At 44.3% G+C, this 15,637-nt stretch overlaps 1 protein-coding gene across 3 annotated transcripts in view; it reads right to left on the minus strand.

The window, feature by feature from the left end:
- Positions 1–9,657, minus strand: part of VPS54 (VPS54 subunit of GARP complex) — a 52,879-nt gene extending 43,222 nt beyond the window's left edge. For all 3 annotated transcript variants that reach the window (XM_075496821.1, XM_075496820.1, XM_075496819.1), the window contains exons 1-2: positions 9,507–9,657; positions 8,941–9,055 (exon numbers count right to left, since the gene is read on the minus strand). The gene's annotated coding sequence lies outside the window, so the exon portion shown is untranslated. The remainder of the gene's footprint in view (positions 1–8,940; positions 9,056–9,506) is intronic.
- Positions 9,658–15,637: the final 5,980 nt, after the last annotated feature.

Genomic DNA, 15,637 nt, shown 5'->3' on the forward strand with positions numbered 1-15,637 from the left:
ATAAAAAGCATTTGCAGAGAGAAGACAAAACACAGATCAAAAAGCTCTGGAGTAAGGAAAGTCCCACTAATTTTCAGTTGAATTTTAAGCTCCCAATTTGAAAATAAACAGCCTTAAAAATTTTACACCAGGGCTGAACAACATAATGTGTCCTTTCCACCTGTAAACAAATCTGTGTTTCCATCAAAGCATCGGTTGAGTCAGTAGTAAACTGCAGAACTATTAGAGGTTTGAGAGTTTATTAAAACATCTCCATAATGTACAGCTCAAAGAGTGCTCGTTCAAAGGGACTGATCTGAATCCTCACCTTTAAGGAGAAATAAACACATCTAGCAAGATCTTGGCGTTTAACTACCAACCCCCTTAAAGGACACCTAAATTACTTACCACGCTGTGAAGGAGCACAAAAAGATAAAAGGCCTATTTTATCTTCAATCACTGAAGCAGGCACCAAGGGATGACTGTACGTCACTGTGTCAACTTCTAACAGCATCACATATACTACAGCAAACCTCATTTGGAAAAGGAAAAAAGTTTTACTTTCTAAATGAGGTTGGAAGCGTCCTAACAAAACGATTCTAAAGACGAGTTAAGATATGTACAGCTATAATTGAGCATCCCAATGAACAGGCCCATGACTAACAAACCTGTATTCTGGCCAAAACGTTGTCCATTGGGTACCATTCCCGATGTTCACTTGCCTCTCTCCCTTTCTATCTGACAGCACAGCAAGACAGGGAGGATAATGAGCTTCCACTGTCATTTTTAGAAGTGACTTTTAAAAGGGGTGAAAATAGACCACCAGAACCCTCTCTAAAAATGCTGCAGAAGGACTGAAAAATCTGTCTCCTGTTTTTTTTTTTCTTGGGAGGGGATTCCCTTCTTTCTTAGAAAACCTTACTAGTCGAGATAGAGAATGGGAGCACTAATGGAAAACTGGAAGTAGTCAGAAAGGGGAAAAACCTTCCCAGACGTCTGACAGACCTTCCTTAAATATCATAAAGCATCAGTCTCTCTCCCCAAAATGCCCTGAAGACAACTTTTTCACTACTACTTTTCACTACTTGTTACATGTTTATATTCTTATGTTCTTCCCCCTATGTTCTTAGTTCTTTCCAAAGCAACTTCTTCCTTTATGAAGCTCTTCCCTAATGTTTTGAGGGAAAATCTAGTTTATGATAATGACAGAATTCTACCATTTTAGCTTCCTTAAAAAACATATCCAATGCTAAGTTATAATGATCAAGTCTCCTAAAGGCATACAGTAAATTTATCCACACTTGGAACTGCTTCAAAGTTCTGTATTTGCAGTTTTTCCTCCCAAAAAAGCCTCTGTAACATGACACGCAGTCTGCCCTAGACAGATGTATGAGTAACTAAGACAATTTGTAGAAAGCACTGAAATCTTGTAGTCTTGCTAGGAAGTCTTTCATTAAGCCTCTTTCCTTACCCCATAATGAGGTATTGCCTAAAATTATATTCCAAGATGTGAATTGTCTCAACTACATAAATCTCAGTGGAGAAAATGCTAACTGCATTATGCCAGTGTAAGATTTAAAATAAATTTAAAAGACAATTTAACACTGAAGACTGGTTCAATACCTCAATTTTTCAAAAACAAACTATACCTACTCTTGCACAGGTACCTCTTGCACAGGTACTTTTATTACTTATCACCATAAAATATTCACATTGCCATTGTACACTGACAAATTTTAAAATTGAATGAAAAGAGTACAATAAAATATCAGTGCAAGCAGTAACCTTCATATTATTGAGTGGATTTCAACAAGATATAAGGATTCACAGGCAGAGGCCTTCTTAAGTGGCATGCAATATGATTCTGTACTAAATTATTCATAGTTAACAGCTATTCTAGTAGCCTCATAAGTCAGGACCTTATGGATAATTAACCTCAACGAACAGCCACATTTGCACAGGAATAAACCCATCTGTACTGCCCAAAGCCAGGCATTCCTCAAACTGCAGTCCTTAAATTAGCCAAGTATACCTTCAGAGAGAGAAAGAAAACTGGACAGAATTACCTGAATTAAATTCAAATTACAAAGGAGTATGTGACAAGTCTACACAAAGACAAAAATCCTGCCCTACACCTGAGCCCTTCGGTGTACGCTAACCTTGCAGACAACAGAAAAATAGTTTCATTCTCCAACAGAGCAGCCGTTCCTTGTGCTACAGTACTAAACATTTTATAGATAAATGAATCTATAACCAGCCTTCTGAATCAGCATTTTTAAATATGCAACAATATATAAATTTGCTGATTTAAACATAGTACAAAAAAATGAAACTCAATGTTAACATAGAACAAAACTGCTGCAGAATATTTTAACTCATTCAACTTTAAAAGCAAGTGAAATGCAGGTAAATGTAGTTAACTGCACAAGCTGTGCAGAATGAATTATGAAATGGTGAGCCCCCTGAGCCTCCTACTTAGAAGAGCATATGTGCAGCGATAAGAATATGCAACTGTGTAACTTAATGACATCAATACTTAAATTATATACAATTAAAACTGGGTTAGATTAACTCTGTTCTCTCCAGTAATCACCATAATTTACTCACATTTTGTCTAGCAACGTGTATTAAACTAACACAATAAAAAAAACTTTAGGGGTTAGATACAAGACCAATGATGGAAATACAGGATTACGGCTATATTTACAACATGCCTTCAATATATTAAATCTATTTTGTACACACTGTATTCATTTCTTTAGTTTAAAAAATGGTATTAAATTACACTGTCACTGTAATGACTTAATATTACTGAAGTTAAACATTAATTTTTTTTTTTTTTAAATCAACTGTCGCAACAATGAAAATAGCTTTGATGATTTGAGTTTATGGTATTCTTACAGTCTGAACACATGAAGGTTAATATTTCATATTCAACAATCTTACACCTTCCTCTAAAAAAAAAAATCCTTGTTCAATAGCATGCTTAGTAACTATGATATGACACAGTTGTGCGACATACAGCATGAAATAAAGTGACTGTGATGACAGATGTAATAACCACATGCTTGGATACTGTACAGTCAGCAAAGTAGAAGATCTGTGCAGTTAGCAATGTTTTAAACACATGAATTTTAAGAAGTTATTTCTGTGATGACTACTCTCTGACTCTTGAGTTTCACACCCAACGTTTCAGCAGTTAGAAGAGCAGCACAACAAAAAACAAAACGTATTACTCAGAAGTAATTGCACAGGACAGTTACAACTCTTGAGCATGTGCTTGTTTTTCTAAGTATTAACACTTGTACAAAGTCCTTCAGAAACTGCCTTTCTATATTCTTAGTGTTATTCGCACACTTTGTTTTTCAGAACAGAAACATCTGGTTTTTTGCTACAGAAACATCTGGTATTATCTCTATATAAACACGATATTAGAGAAGGTGCAAACTAAACCTCGCCTATTCATGGATGTTAACTTCATATTTCCTCATTTTTGGCAGTTTTCCATTAGCATTATCAACCAATTTTCTATTTCCTACTTAAGGTAACAGCTTTACATGAGTTAATAATTTTTACCAGCAATTTTCACATGCACACACTTTGGTTTGTAAAGCTGTAATTTGTATTAACAATACAAATTAGAATTTATGAAACCAGCGCAATCCCTGCAAGGTGCCTGAAGTAAGTCTCAATTTATGCACTAAAGAAACCCATATATCTCCATTCTCTGTGCTCTCCCTCCCAAATGGAAATAAATCTACAGCCTACTAGTAATACCTTCAACTTAAATTGGTAGTTTTGGTAAGTTAGCTGGTACTACAAGGGACACCCAGGAACATGGAGCTTATTGGCTCCAGCCCTTCATACAATTCATAGAATCTGCTCTTCAACCTCGATTTTGGCTTCAAAACTAGTGACATCTGAGAAGAGACACTAAGCACCCAGGGGAAAGAGCCCATGGCTTCCACCTGATGACCCAACACTGAGCAAGTCCCACATTGTCCACGATGAGCCACATTTGCACACCACTAGGTACTTTTCAAGAGGTACACTCTGCATCCCAAAGGTAAGGGGAGAAGAAGTTTCTCAGTGAACACAAACGGCATGCTTAAGTCCCTGCTGCTTTTCATGGCTTTGGCAGCAACAGAATGAAATCAAAACATTTTAAAGTACTGTTCTGGTTACCCAAGACCCTTTGGAATAGAAAACCATGAGAAGCCACCCACAAGTCACACTAAAGCGAAGTATTTCACCATTTCTAGAAGAAGTGATAAATACCAGAGATACTTACTAAGCAAAAGAATACATGAAACATAGCTAAGAGGGAAAAATGCTCAAAGGATTCCTTTCAGGACCTCAACAACAAACAACGTGCCTGTTATCGTCTGTCCTCGAAAGTTTAGGTTTCCCACTCCATTATTATACAGCTCTTTTTGCTAAATCAGCAGGATTTAACCCTGTAACAAGGAAACCATGGTATGAGCAAAGCACACATCACCTTTGTGGCAATGTGATGGCCTGGCAATGTGAACCAGCCTGGACTAACACAAGCTTTCAATTTCTTTCAACTAGCTAATTCCTCAGGCTGAAATTTCCAAGCTTGCCCCTGTGCCCCAAGACAGACATCTTTCTTTCAGCAGGGAAGCCAAGAAGGTTAGCTTTCAGCAGAAACGTTTAAGCAGTTTCAGAGAATGAGGTTAAGGCTGCAGAAGCTGTTCTGCTAACTCAAGCTCTTTCTGAACACCTATTTTCACCCTGGGGTTTTAAAGTAGGAAGCAGATGATTGTCAGGGGCATGATGAAGCTAGAGTTGGAGGACAGCTGTGACTTGTGCACCAAATGTAGATGGCCTGCCATGGGGACAACTCCAACACCAAACCTCCTTACAGAACTTGGAGAGAAGTCTGTCAGCCTTTCTGAAAGCCTAATAAATACACGTATATTTGTATTCATGAACACACATGTATTTCAATGCATTCTGCACATCTTTTAATAGTATCCCAAATCTCATGTGCCCACACTGAGGGTATACCTTCTCTGCAAAGTTAGCATGAGTGATGACCATCCAGACTAGGCTTGCTGGGATGAAAGCAGCCTGACAAGGAAGCTATATTCGAGTTATCTGCGTTTCTCATCAGCCTTGCTTAGCCACATGTGGTGTTACGATCCAGCATGTTCTGTAAGTCCTTGGACAGTGCTGAGCAGAACCAGACTGTGCTACTTTCTCAGCAAACTGCATAATGCAGACTGTGGAAAAGCAAGAACACTTGAATAGCTTAAAGAGTAATGCCACCACCCTCCCCTTATATCATCTCTTTCATAATGCCATCTCAAAATGCTCTCCTCACACGGGAAAACAGGTGAGGAAAAAAGTAATCTGACTACAAAGAAAGAACAGGACAGCTGCATCCCCACTGCAAAGCACTGTGGGTAGACTACAAGGCCAGGGTAGAACAGCATCTGACTTTCATATTATTATATTTTGTATCGGTTTCTTTTGCCCTCCCCAGCTGAAGACACCTGAACAGTAGATTTGGGAAAAAAAAAAAAAAAAAAAAAAAAGGCAGCTTTAGTTGAGCTTCACTTCTTTAAATACAAGAATAAGATCATCTGAAAAAAGTTACCTCAAAAAGTCCCATCACTGAACAACATATTGTTATTTGAATGCGTGTATGCACAAGTTATTTAAAATAATACACAAGTGTAAACGTTTTGTCAAAAATTGGAAAGCAATTTATCTGCCTATAGACAAACTATCTTAAAAGCAGTATTTCACCTTTATTCAGGTACTGAATAAAACAATTAAATGAAACATGTGTGATATACCCAATGTACCAAATGCACTTCCTCTCATCCGGAAACCTAGCTTCCCAATGATGAACACTAATTTGAAATTGGAAGGCAGCTTCTGTGCTGGAAGAACAGACCTTCCTACAGCCATTTAGGTCATTATGCATCAAGTTCTTCCATGCCAGAGGTCGTAGAATCATTCGGAAACAATTACCAAAGCAGTAAAAATACACGTCAGAAAAGAAAAGGCCTTGTGGTTAGTTGCCCACACTATCACACAAGATGAGAGCGAAATCTCTTTGTACTCTTTTTTTTTTCAGGCATCAGCATTACAGTGCGCATTATTATCCCCTTGGAAAATGGTGAAATATGAGCATCTCATATAGCTCCACAGAGGTGCACGCAGCTGAACAAAGATCAAGGAGCCCCGGCAGGCATTCCAGCTAGAAGTCTGTCAAAGGCAGAGGCTGCAGAGTAGCGACATTTTGAGGAAAGGCAGAAGAACCGCACCACCCAGAGCAAAAATCATAACACTAAGGTCCTGGCTTTATGAAAGGAGTTTGACAGAAGCTGACGGCAATCTGCATCAACAGCAAGTTTCCCTGTGCAGGCTCTCCACTTGCTATCTTCAGTGGGGTTAGGCTCAACTTGTTAACCTGAAATTAATTTTCTAAAAATGTGATTTTTCATGAGAATCATGTCTTTCTGAAGCCTTACCAAAGCCCTGAACAACTGCAAGTAGCTATGAAAGAGTCAAATAAAAATATTTAATAATGTTGACACTATGCAAAAAGCTGAGACCAGGGATCATCCAAAAGCAGGCACAGCATACCTCATAGCAAGTCTTATCGAGCAGTCTTGACATAAGATGCCAATCCACTAGCGGGAGGCAGTACGTCACTTTGTAGGGCAAGTACTCAGCAAACAAGACCATCCAAACTTTACTTTGGTGAGCAACAGAGAGCAACAAACCCATGTTTGTTGATAGTTCTTGTCGTGTTAATACCTGCCCAACAGAAGCTCAAATGAAACGGATCACCTCTATTCACATCACTTCCTTTTCATCCCTCAAATAGCTTCCATTTAGAAGAAGAATAAATATTTCTAGAAATGTAAAAACCAGTATAGTTATGCTACATTTAGAATGCCAAAAAATAAAAGGAAGGCCTTACACCACTGCTTACAGTAACTCCGTAAAACTGATGGAAGCTCTCTGCCATATTGCAAAGCACCAGATATGCTACTCCAACTCTAATGACCTATCTTAAAAACACACACCTCCATATCCAAAGCGGCTTCTTTTTTTGTTTTAAGAACCAGATTAATAGTTGAAATATCCTAGCTTTTTCTCTATCTAAAGATGAGTATTTTGGAACATCTGATCAGTAAATGGATCTGCCATTTTTGACTACAAGGAAAATACATTAAGGATTCTTTACCTTTTGAAAAGAATGCTCGTATCTTTTTTCAAAACCTAGCACCTAGGTGAATTGGGTGCCAAAAGTTAAAAATATGGGGAAGACAAATCTTAGATGTGCTGGTAAATATTTCTTTGGACTTAATCATATGAGGCCCCAGAAATATGTATGTAGAACATCCATTCATGCTCACCCTTTCTCTCTTTATGCTACATTCATAAAATAAGACGAGGAATAAACCAAATAAAGTGTAAAAAACCCAAAACAAACAAACAAACCCCCAAACCACAAAACAAAACAGAAACCAGAAGAAAAGTGAGCCTCCCAACTGGAAGGATGATAATATGTTCGTGACCCTTCACTCTTCTTGAGAAACTTGCAGCTCCTCATTTCCCCAAAAGTCTGAAGAAGGAAAGCAGAAGTGGCTTCTACACAGAGTTGCTGCCCCAAAAGAAGAAACGATACTGACATGATTCCATTTCCCAACTTCTTCCCTCTCAAACTGCCAAAGAGCAAGTCTGAGGTCTGTTTTCTCCACTCTCTAGTGGCTCCTGACACTTCTCAGGCAAACAATATTCCTGTTCAACCTTGGAAATGTACATCCCCTCCTCGTCCCATGAAGTCTGTGCTGTCAACAGGAAGGCAAAATTCCTTCACACATGTGCCAGACTCCTACTACAGAGAAAAGTACTGAAGGTACAGGGGCACCCAAGACAGATCCTATTGCTGGCAAATGGATGGGAGAAGTAGAGCTGCTTCTCAGCATGCAGCCTTCAGACCTCACTGGTGAGGCTGCCCACACGATGCACAGCAGCTTTTGCTTAGACAGCCATAGATCTCCTGTCAATTAGTTCATTTTAGGCATTGTTTTCCTACCCAACAGAAGCACCATCCTACGCCCAGAGGACTTCAAGGGAACTATAGCTTTTGTCTATACTACAGTTTGGGAAAGTCACACTGGCTCTCAGGCTAAAGTAGCAATTACTGCAGCCACTACAACAATTAACATACTGCAGTCAGTTTTTTTAGTAAGAGCAATTTTTCCACAGGGCCGCAAAGGAGCTGTGGTTGCACAGGGCCACAGCTGCACAGAAGTCCATAGGACTTCGTCTTGCTCAGGACTCCTTCTTGCTCAGGACTCCATCAGATAAGGTACAGGTAAGACAGTAAAGTCAATACACCACCTGCACTTTAAAACTCTCAAAAACATACAGGCAAATCTGTAAACAAGTACATATTTTTATGTACTTTAAAATAGGTACTTTACACGTTTGGGATCACTTGATGGTCTGCAACAGAAATCCTAAGTACTTAGAAAATATAAGAAAAATGGAGAAGGAAAGGAGAATCAAAATACTAAGGCCAAAACTGGGCAGTCAAAGAGAGAGAAAGTTAATTTTTTGTTGAAAGTGCAGGAGGTCAGTATTTTACACATATGGGTATTGCTCTCAACAGGACACACTGTGTTCGAAAAATTACACTAAGGAAAGGTAAGAAATTATGTTTGTCTATGCACACAATTTTAGGATCGTCTATAAACCCAGGAACCATCGCAGTCCTAAATGGTTTTTCGAACCAACAAATCCTTTAGCTCTCCACATCCCAGTCGCCATTAACACAGGTGTGACGTGCCAGTGTTACAGAGAAAAACCCCAAATACTTGCTCCAAAGGGTACTTCCCCACGCCAGCACCGACTGCTTATAAAAGCCATGCCTGATGAGCGTGGCACCACCATGCAAAGAGCCGGCCGTACCTTGGCGAGAACACGCTGGGAGTATCTCAGGGAGGCCGTCGTCATATCTCTCCCCGTCACATCGTACGGAAAACTGCCGGGTCTCCTGGGAGCTTGGGGACAGAGCGTCAGCGACCTGCAGGAGAGAGCCCACATGAGACACAGGCACGATGGCCGTGCTCCGGGCACCCCAGGAAAGCCTGGCTTAACGCTGACACTTCCACACACGCTCAACGCCTCCCTTGCCAGGCACAGGCACCGATTTCAGACACCACCCGTTTCCCACCGGGGGGTTACCATGGAAATACAAAACGTAAATTTGTGGAAAAAGGGGAGAACTGGGCGGCACCCCCCGCGCCTCGAAGTTGGCGCCCCTTCCCTCACGCCCTCCTCTCCTCCATACGGCCCAGGCCGCCCCCCGCCACTCGCCCCGCGGAGAGCCCGGGCCGCAAAGACAAAAGGCACCCAGGAAAATTCAACTTTCCCGGCCGCTCTCCGGCAGAGCCCCCCGGCCGCGGGCTGAGGCGAGGAGGCACCTGCGCCGGCGGCCTACCGCCGGGCGGCCGGGGAAGCTCCCCGCTGCCTACCTGCGGCGCCGGGCAGGCGGCGCGGCCTAGCGCGGCGCCTCCGCGGCGACACGTCGCTCCCCCCCGCGCAGGGCGGCGCGGCGCAGGAAGCGGCCCGGGCGGCGGCGGCAGCGGCGGCGGCGGGAGGGGCCGAGGCACCGCCTCTCCCCGCCGCCCGGGGGAGGAGCCGCCGCCGCAGCCGGCGGAAGGGGCTGCCCCTGCCCAGCCCCGTTGGGGGTTGCGGTTCCGTCCCCCCAGGAGCGGCTCCGGCTCTTGGTGCGAGGCCCGCCCCGGGGGGGGACGACTGCGGGGCTGAGGTGCCGCCGTCCCACGCGGGGCAGGGGGGACCCGCAGTGCCCGCCGGCGTCCCCGGGGGCGAGAGGCTCCGCAGTGCCCCACGGCCGAGGCGCCGCCATTTGAGAGGCCCCACGAGAGCCCCATGGCTGAGGTGCCACCATTTGAGAGTCCCTACAAGTGCCCCGCTGCTACAGCACCACCATCCCCGGGTGTGGGAGGCCCCATGGCCAAGGTGCTGCCATTTGGCAGGCCCCATAGACAGGGTACCGCCATTTGAGGGTCCCCACGAGTGCCCCACAGCTACAGCACTGCCATCCTGGGGTGTGAGAGGCCCCATGAGTGCTCCACAGCCAAGCCACTGCCATTTGAGAGACTCCCACATGTACCCTATGGCTGAGGCGCTGCCATTTGAGAGGCCCCACAAGTGCCCCACAGCTACAGCACCACCATCCCAGGGTGTGAGTCCCCACAAGTGCCCCACAGCCAAGGCACCACCATCCTGGAGTGCAAGGGGTCCCACAAATGTGCCCCAGCACAGGGAGCAGGGTCTCCTTGGCACCATGGGGGCCTTATGGCTTCCCTCCGTGCCAGCGGTGAGCAGGGGAGGGGAGCCGCAGCAGCCAGGCTCTGTGACGGCAGCTGCTCCTGCACGGGTTTCGGCCACGGTCGCTGCACTGCACAGCAGTGGGGAAGTCATGCCAGGTGGCCACGGTCATGCTCAGAGACTTTAATCAGGCGTCGTACACAGCAACTCACTGGCTGGTAACTGAGTATTTAGACGTATTTTAGGTTGTAATTCTTCATCAGGCCACAAAAGATGCTGAAATACAGGGACACGTTAGGTCCCAATTAAGCAATAACAGCCTCATGCCTGATCGTGCCTTAAACACACTTAAATTCTCAGCTGTAGTCCTGTGGCAGTCAACAAAAGTTATCAAAACACAGGGAGGCTCTGACTAATTAATAGTAGTAATTCCATTTGTGTTAACGAGCAGAGGCACGTGAGCACGTGGCTATGGGCTGCATAAATGCATGTGTGTGGAAATCCAGGGGTTCACACCCTGGCTTGCAGCTCGCTAACTCATTCCTGTGTCTGCCCCTGTGCTGACACCAGACAGACCGGTGTCACCTCAGCTGGGCTGAAGATGTTTTTTTGCTCCTCGGTAGTTGATGTTGACAGATGTTTGTTGGGTACAATTTGTTTTGCAGACTCTGGACTGATAAATCCCAAACGGCCGTCACCAGGATCAGGTGCCTGGGAGTCACAGGGACTCTTCTATGGCTTCTTTGAGAGACATGTCTGACCTGACGTGCGTTCACCCTTTGGCTCGCAATGCTCTTTTGTCAGGTAGCAGGCTCCTGTCTTCAGCTTTTCTCCTGTCAGGAATGTACTAATGGCAACAGAAAGCTGCTGACACCTGTAATGACCCCATACAAGTCGCTGGTGTAGCAGGCTGTGCTTTTTGCAAAAGAAGGAATGAGTTGCAGATGCAGAAGAGAGAAATACATACACACATAAGATAAATAAATAGCAGGAAGAAAATACAAGAGAATTGTGGAGTCGCTTTGTTCCCCCCCCACAACCCTGCATTAAGGACATTATTTTCTTTGTTCCAGACACTGTCTTGGGGAGACTGCATATTGTGGTTGCAGTATCCCATTTCATTCCTCCCGTCAGACTTAGTTTGCAACATGACAAAAGGCTGCAACAGGCTAAAGATATGCACTAGCATGACTACCACAGGCTGTAAAAGGTTTATCCCAAAGGATAACCAGATTCGGTACATTTAAAGCACAGACCCATCAGCAAGCACGCAAGCCGTTGTACATCCCACAACAGAGACTGTGGTTTCAGGTGTGTGGATGTTGTGCTCACAGGTCGAACTGCATGCCTCTGTGTCAGTCCAAGGCTGTGTTTTGCTACTGCTTTGCCTCCAGCAGCAAGACTGACACAGGTAGTCACAGCTGTGTGTCGCTGCTGGTATCACACACCGGGGCTGCCATTTCCAGTGGGACTACTCTCCCGCCTTGCATTAACATGGACTTGAGCGCTAGGCTGAGTCATGGCTTTTGGACCCAGACATGGAACCTCCTGGGTCACAACTACTTGTGGGACCTGCTGTCCAACCCAGTATGCAGCTATCTTCCTGTGGTGTTCAAGTCAGCTCTTAGCTCTGCAAACCTTAGGACACTGCAGAAAGGAACACCTGAGAGAAATAGGTGGGAGGATTTCATTAATGTTTACCCTCAGAGGCCAATGGAAATTTATGGCTGCTGTTTTCCTGCTTTCACTGCTTAATTTCACTTTCTCAGGCCACCACACATCTGGATGCACCCATGGGTCCCCAGGTTTCAGATTGTGAAATACTGAGTAACGCCATGGAGCACAAATAAGGATCTTAAGATGCCTACCTTGCAATTACTTCCCTTTCACTTCCCTATGTGCAAGGCCCCGGGGTGGCCTGATGCTACAAAGCCAAACAAACTCATCCACAGCCCACATGGAAGCATGTGAACATGGTGGAGAACAGTCCAGGACCCTTCCCTGAGATAATCATAGCCTCAGCCCGCATGTCTTGCAGCCCTAGTTGTGCAGCATCACAATTTATTGAGGGCACAGGGAGCACCTTCGACTCCCTTTTATTTACACTATGAGTACAGCTGTTTTCCAATAAGCAAAACATTCCAGCCCTGTTTGGAAGAGGTCATTTCATGCCCAGATGGAGGTTTGGGTGTTTTTGTTGTTGTTGATTCATGTTAACACCCTAAAGCCACAACGACTGGAGAGGAAAACTGCTGCTGTGGATCCCAAGATTTTTGCATTAGAATATTCCTGGCAGTTTTTACAATGTCTTTGTGGCTCACAGCTCACGCAGCACCAAAGTTTTCATTGCAAAGGTTATTGAAAGCACAGCTTAATGTGCTGCTACATGGACTGAAGTGCTGGCTACTCAGCCTGGCCTGCTGATTGCCACTCACGTGTGCATGACAGCCTGGGGGACACTGACACAGGCTGAAATAGCACTGTTTGCTGCTTTGCATGCGAAATTGTAATGAAATCTCATCTCTTGTCTTACCCTGCAAGAGGTAACTGGTTTATACAATGAGTTTAAAGAGCAGAAAACGTGGCACTACCAGAAAGAAATACTAGTTTCATATTACTGTTACTTCATAACTGTTGGCTTCAGTGTCAGTGGTCATCACCACCATTGCTGTGCTCTCTTTACATCCATTATACCTTCCCTAGACATGCTTTAGAAAATAAAGATGTACCTTCTCATGCTTCAAAATACCATCCTTGGCTTTCTGAGGCGCTGGGATTAATATCAGCTCAGCACAGCTCAAACAGGGTTTATTCGAAGCTGGAACAGCAAAAGCAGTAAAAAACCCATGTTAAATATTAAATGCTTGTTAGGAAGTCAATGGGAATTTCCCTCCAGCAACCTGCAAACGTCACTCACAATATTTTCATAGCATCTTTTCCACTACCTGGCAGAAATCTCTTTGTCCCTAACAGCCTCAGCCATGTTCAGACTGCAGGCACACATTTGTCATGCTCCTCATGGGGAAAACATGGTTGGTTTTTTTTTTTTTTTTGCTTGGGGATCACATTAGTTGGAGAAGCCAGATGTCTTCTAATCCCTAAAACACAACACAGCTGCAATAAAGTGAGAGATCATGAGTATAATGTAAAACTGATCACTGTATATAGATCCAGACTGCAGAAAGACTGAGTTTGCAGAATTTACTCACATGGATAAAGTCAATGAAATCAGAGAGGCTGTGTGAGGGACAGAGGCCGTGTTAGCCCTGTCCTCTGTTGCAGTTCTGCTTTGTGTTACTTGCTGCTGTCTCAGACGAACGGTCCTCGGCTGTGTGGGTTGAGGATGGCATTCCTGCCTTGCTGCCTTGTCATTGCTGCCAGCTGGCTGGGGGTGTCCCCATAGCCCTGCAAGCACTCGCAAGTGAGACAGAAAGTTTGGGTTTGCCCAAATGATATGCATTGTTTGCTTTCAGTAGTCTGACTTTCTGGAAGAGGACCCGGGAGTATCCACATAACAACTTTCCACTGGCAAAGAGATAGATGGGAGGGGATGGGAAGGGAGGGGAAAGGCAAAAAGAAAGTGAATCCCCAGCAGAGGAGCAGCTGTGGGTGGTTATTAACTACAGCTGCTATTTTTGAAGGGAAAGCCCTTCCCACAGCCTTGGTGGTAAACCAAGTTTCCCCTCTCCAGCCTTATGCGTCAGCGTGAGGCTGAAGGTGAGTGCTGCAGTGTGGATACCCTTTTCTATGCCTCCCTTGGATGAATCATGGGCTGATGCTCTTGCTGCTGCAGTCTCTGGTCCTGGTCCGCAAACTGAGCTGGAGCCAAGTCCAGCTGTGCAGGACTGACCTCAGTGCTCAGCTGGTGAGGTTCAGATCTCTGATCTTGAAGTACCTTCACCCAAGTCAGGGAGCCATCCTGCCAGGTTAATCTCAGTTGATCGCTCAGAGCAGCTTTAAAAAGAAATTTTGCATCACTTGCTTAGGATGAAATAACCTTTATGTAGAGCTGGACTTACCCCTCAGTTGACATTTGCCCAGGAAGTACTGATCTGGCTGAAAATCTCAGGTCTGTGTTTCTCTTTCACCAGAGAGGTACGTTGAAATCCACAATGATTAATTGTGCCAGAGACTTAGGGGAAAGCCATACCCTCAAAGTGACCTTTTAGCCATGCGCCTTCCCATGTCCTTTAGTATTTTACCGTTGTAATGGAGAGAGTGTTGTTATCTGCTCACACAGGGAAAGTAACAAATTGTTTGATTTTCTACCTTGTTTGCTTGTCTACCTTATGCTTCATTGACGTTATCGCTGAGTTAAATGTTGTCGCTGTTCTGCTGCATTTTGTATTAACAGCAAAGCCCTCTGTTCCCCTTGGAAAGGATAAACTAATGCTGTATAATAGTTGTGGACCCGAAGGAAAGGGTGACAGACATGCAGTTACCTCCCGCCGCTTGCTTTTCTGACTGTTATCTTTTGGCTAAACACCATGGTGGCCGTAACAACACCAGTCCAGCCCGAGATATCTCCCCCCCCCCCCCCGACTGTAGGATACTCAGTGGGTGATTTCTAGTGACTTTGAGAAGAAAGGCTGGTTTAAACCACAACAAGCTTCCCCAGGGCAGGCAGCGTGGCTGATCTTGTGAACGCTCATACTCGCAGTCGGAACGTGCTGACTGTTGTCTGCAGATAAGAACAGCCATTTCTTTACGAGCAGAGTTAGGTGAGGAAATTGTGAGTCAGTCAACCATAGTTCACTTGATGTGTTGTCTATCTACCTCTTCGAGTACAGCTTATGTTTGTAAAGTGTGCTTTTACGGTAATTCTTCTGACTGTAAGCTTTCAGTTATCTCTGCTTCCTACTGATTGCCAAGGGCCACGTTGGCTTTGCAGGAGAATGTGACTCAGCGCTGCCAGTGTGTTAGTGCCCCGGTGATATAAAATGACAAACATCCTTATTCCTGTGCACATTGGACATAGTCCTGCAAAGAGTCTCCTAGGTAATCAACTCCAATCCCCAGTAGTTTTAGCCAGGAAAATTTTCCTACCACTACTCTTTCAGATACGTGAGTTAAATTGGCATTCTTAAAAAACAACAGAAATATGACAGGGTTTTTTCCTACATTCACTCTGGTTCAGGAGTCTTCTGCGGAGTCTTCCTGGAAAAGAAACAGGGGAAACAGTGGGTTTTGTGATGTAGAAAATAAACAGTAAAAAGAACAAAGTAGCTCAATGTTTTCCCAGATACGAGAGAGTGCAAGAGACAATAAAAAGTAAGGAAACGCGTATTACTGCTTGGTGGCAGAACTAGTA

The sequence above is a fragment of the Mycteria americana genome, chromosome 3 (assembly GCF_035582795.1).
Source record: "Mycteria americana isolate JAX WOST 10 ecotype Jacksonville Zoo and Gardens chromosome 3, USCA_MyAme_1.0, whole genome shotgun sequence".
Taxonomy (NCBI): domain Eukaryota; kingdom Metazoa; phylum Chordata; class Aves; order Ciconiiformes; family Ciconiidae; genus Mycteria; species Mycteria americana.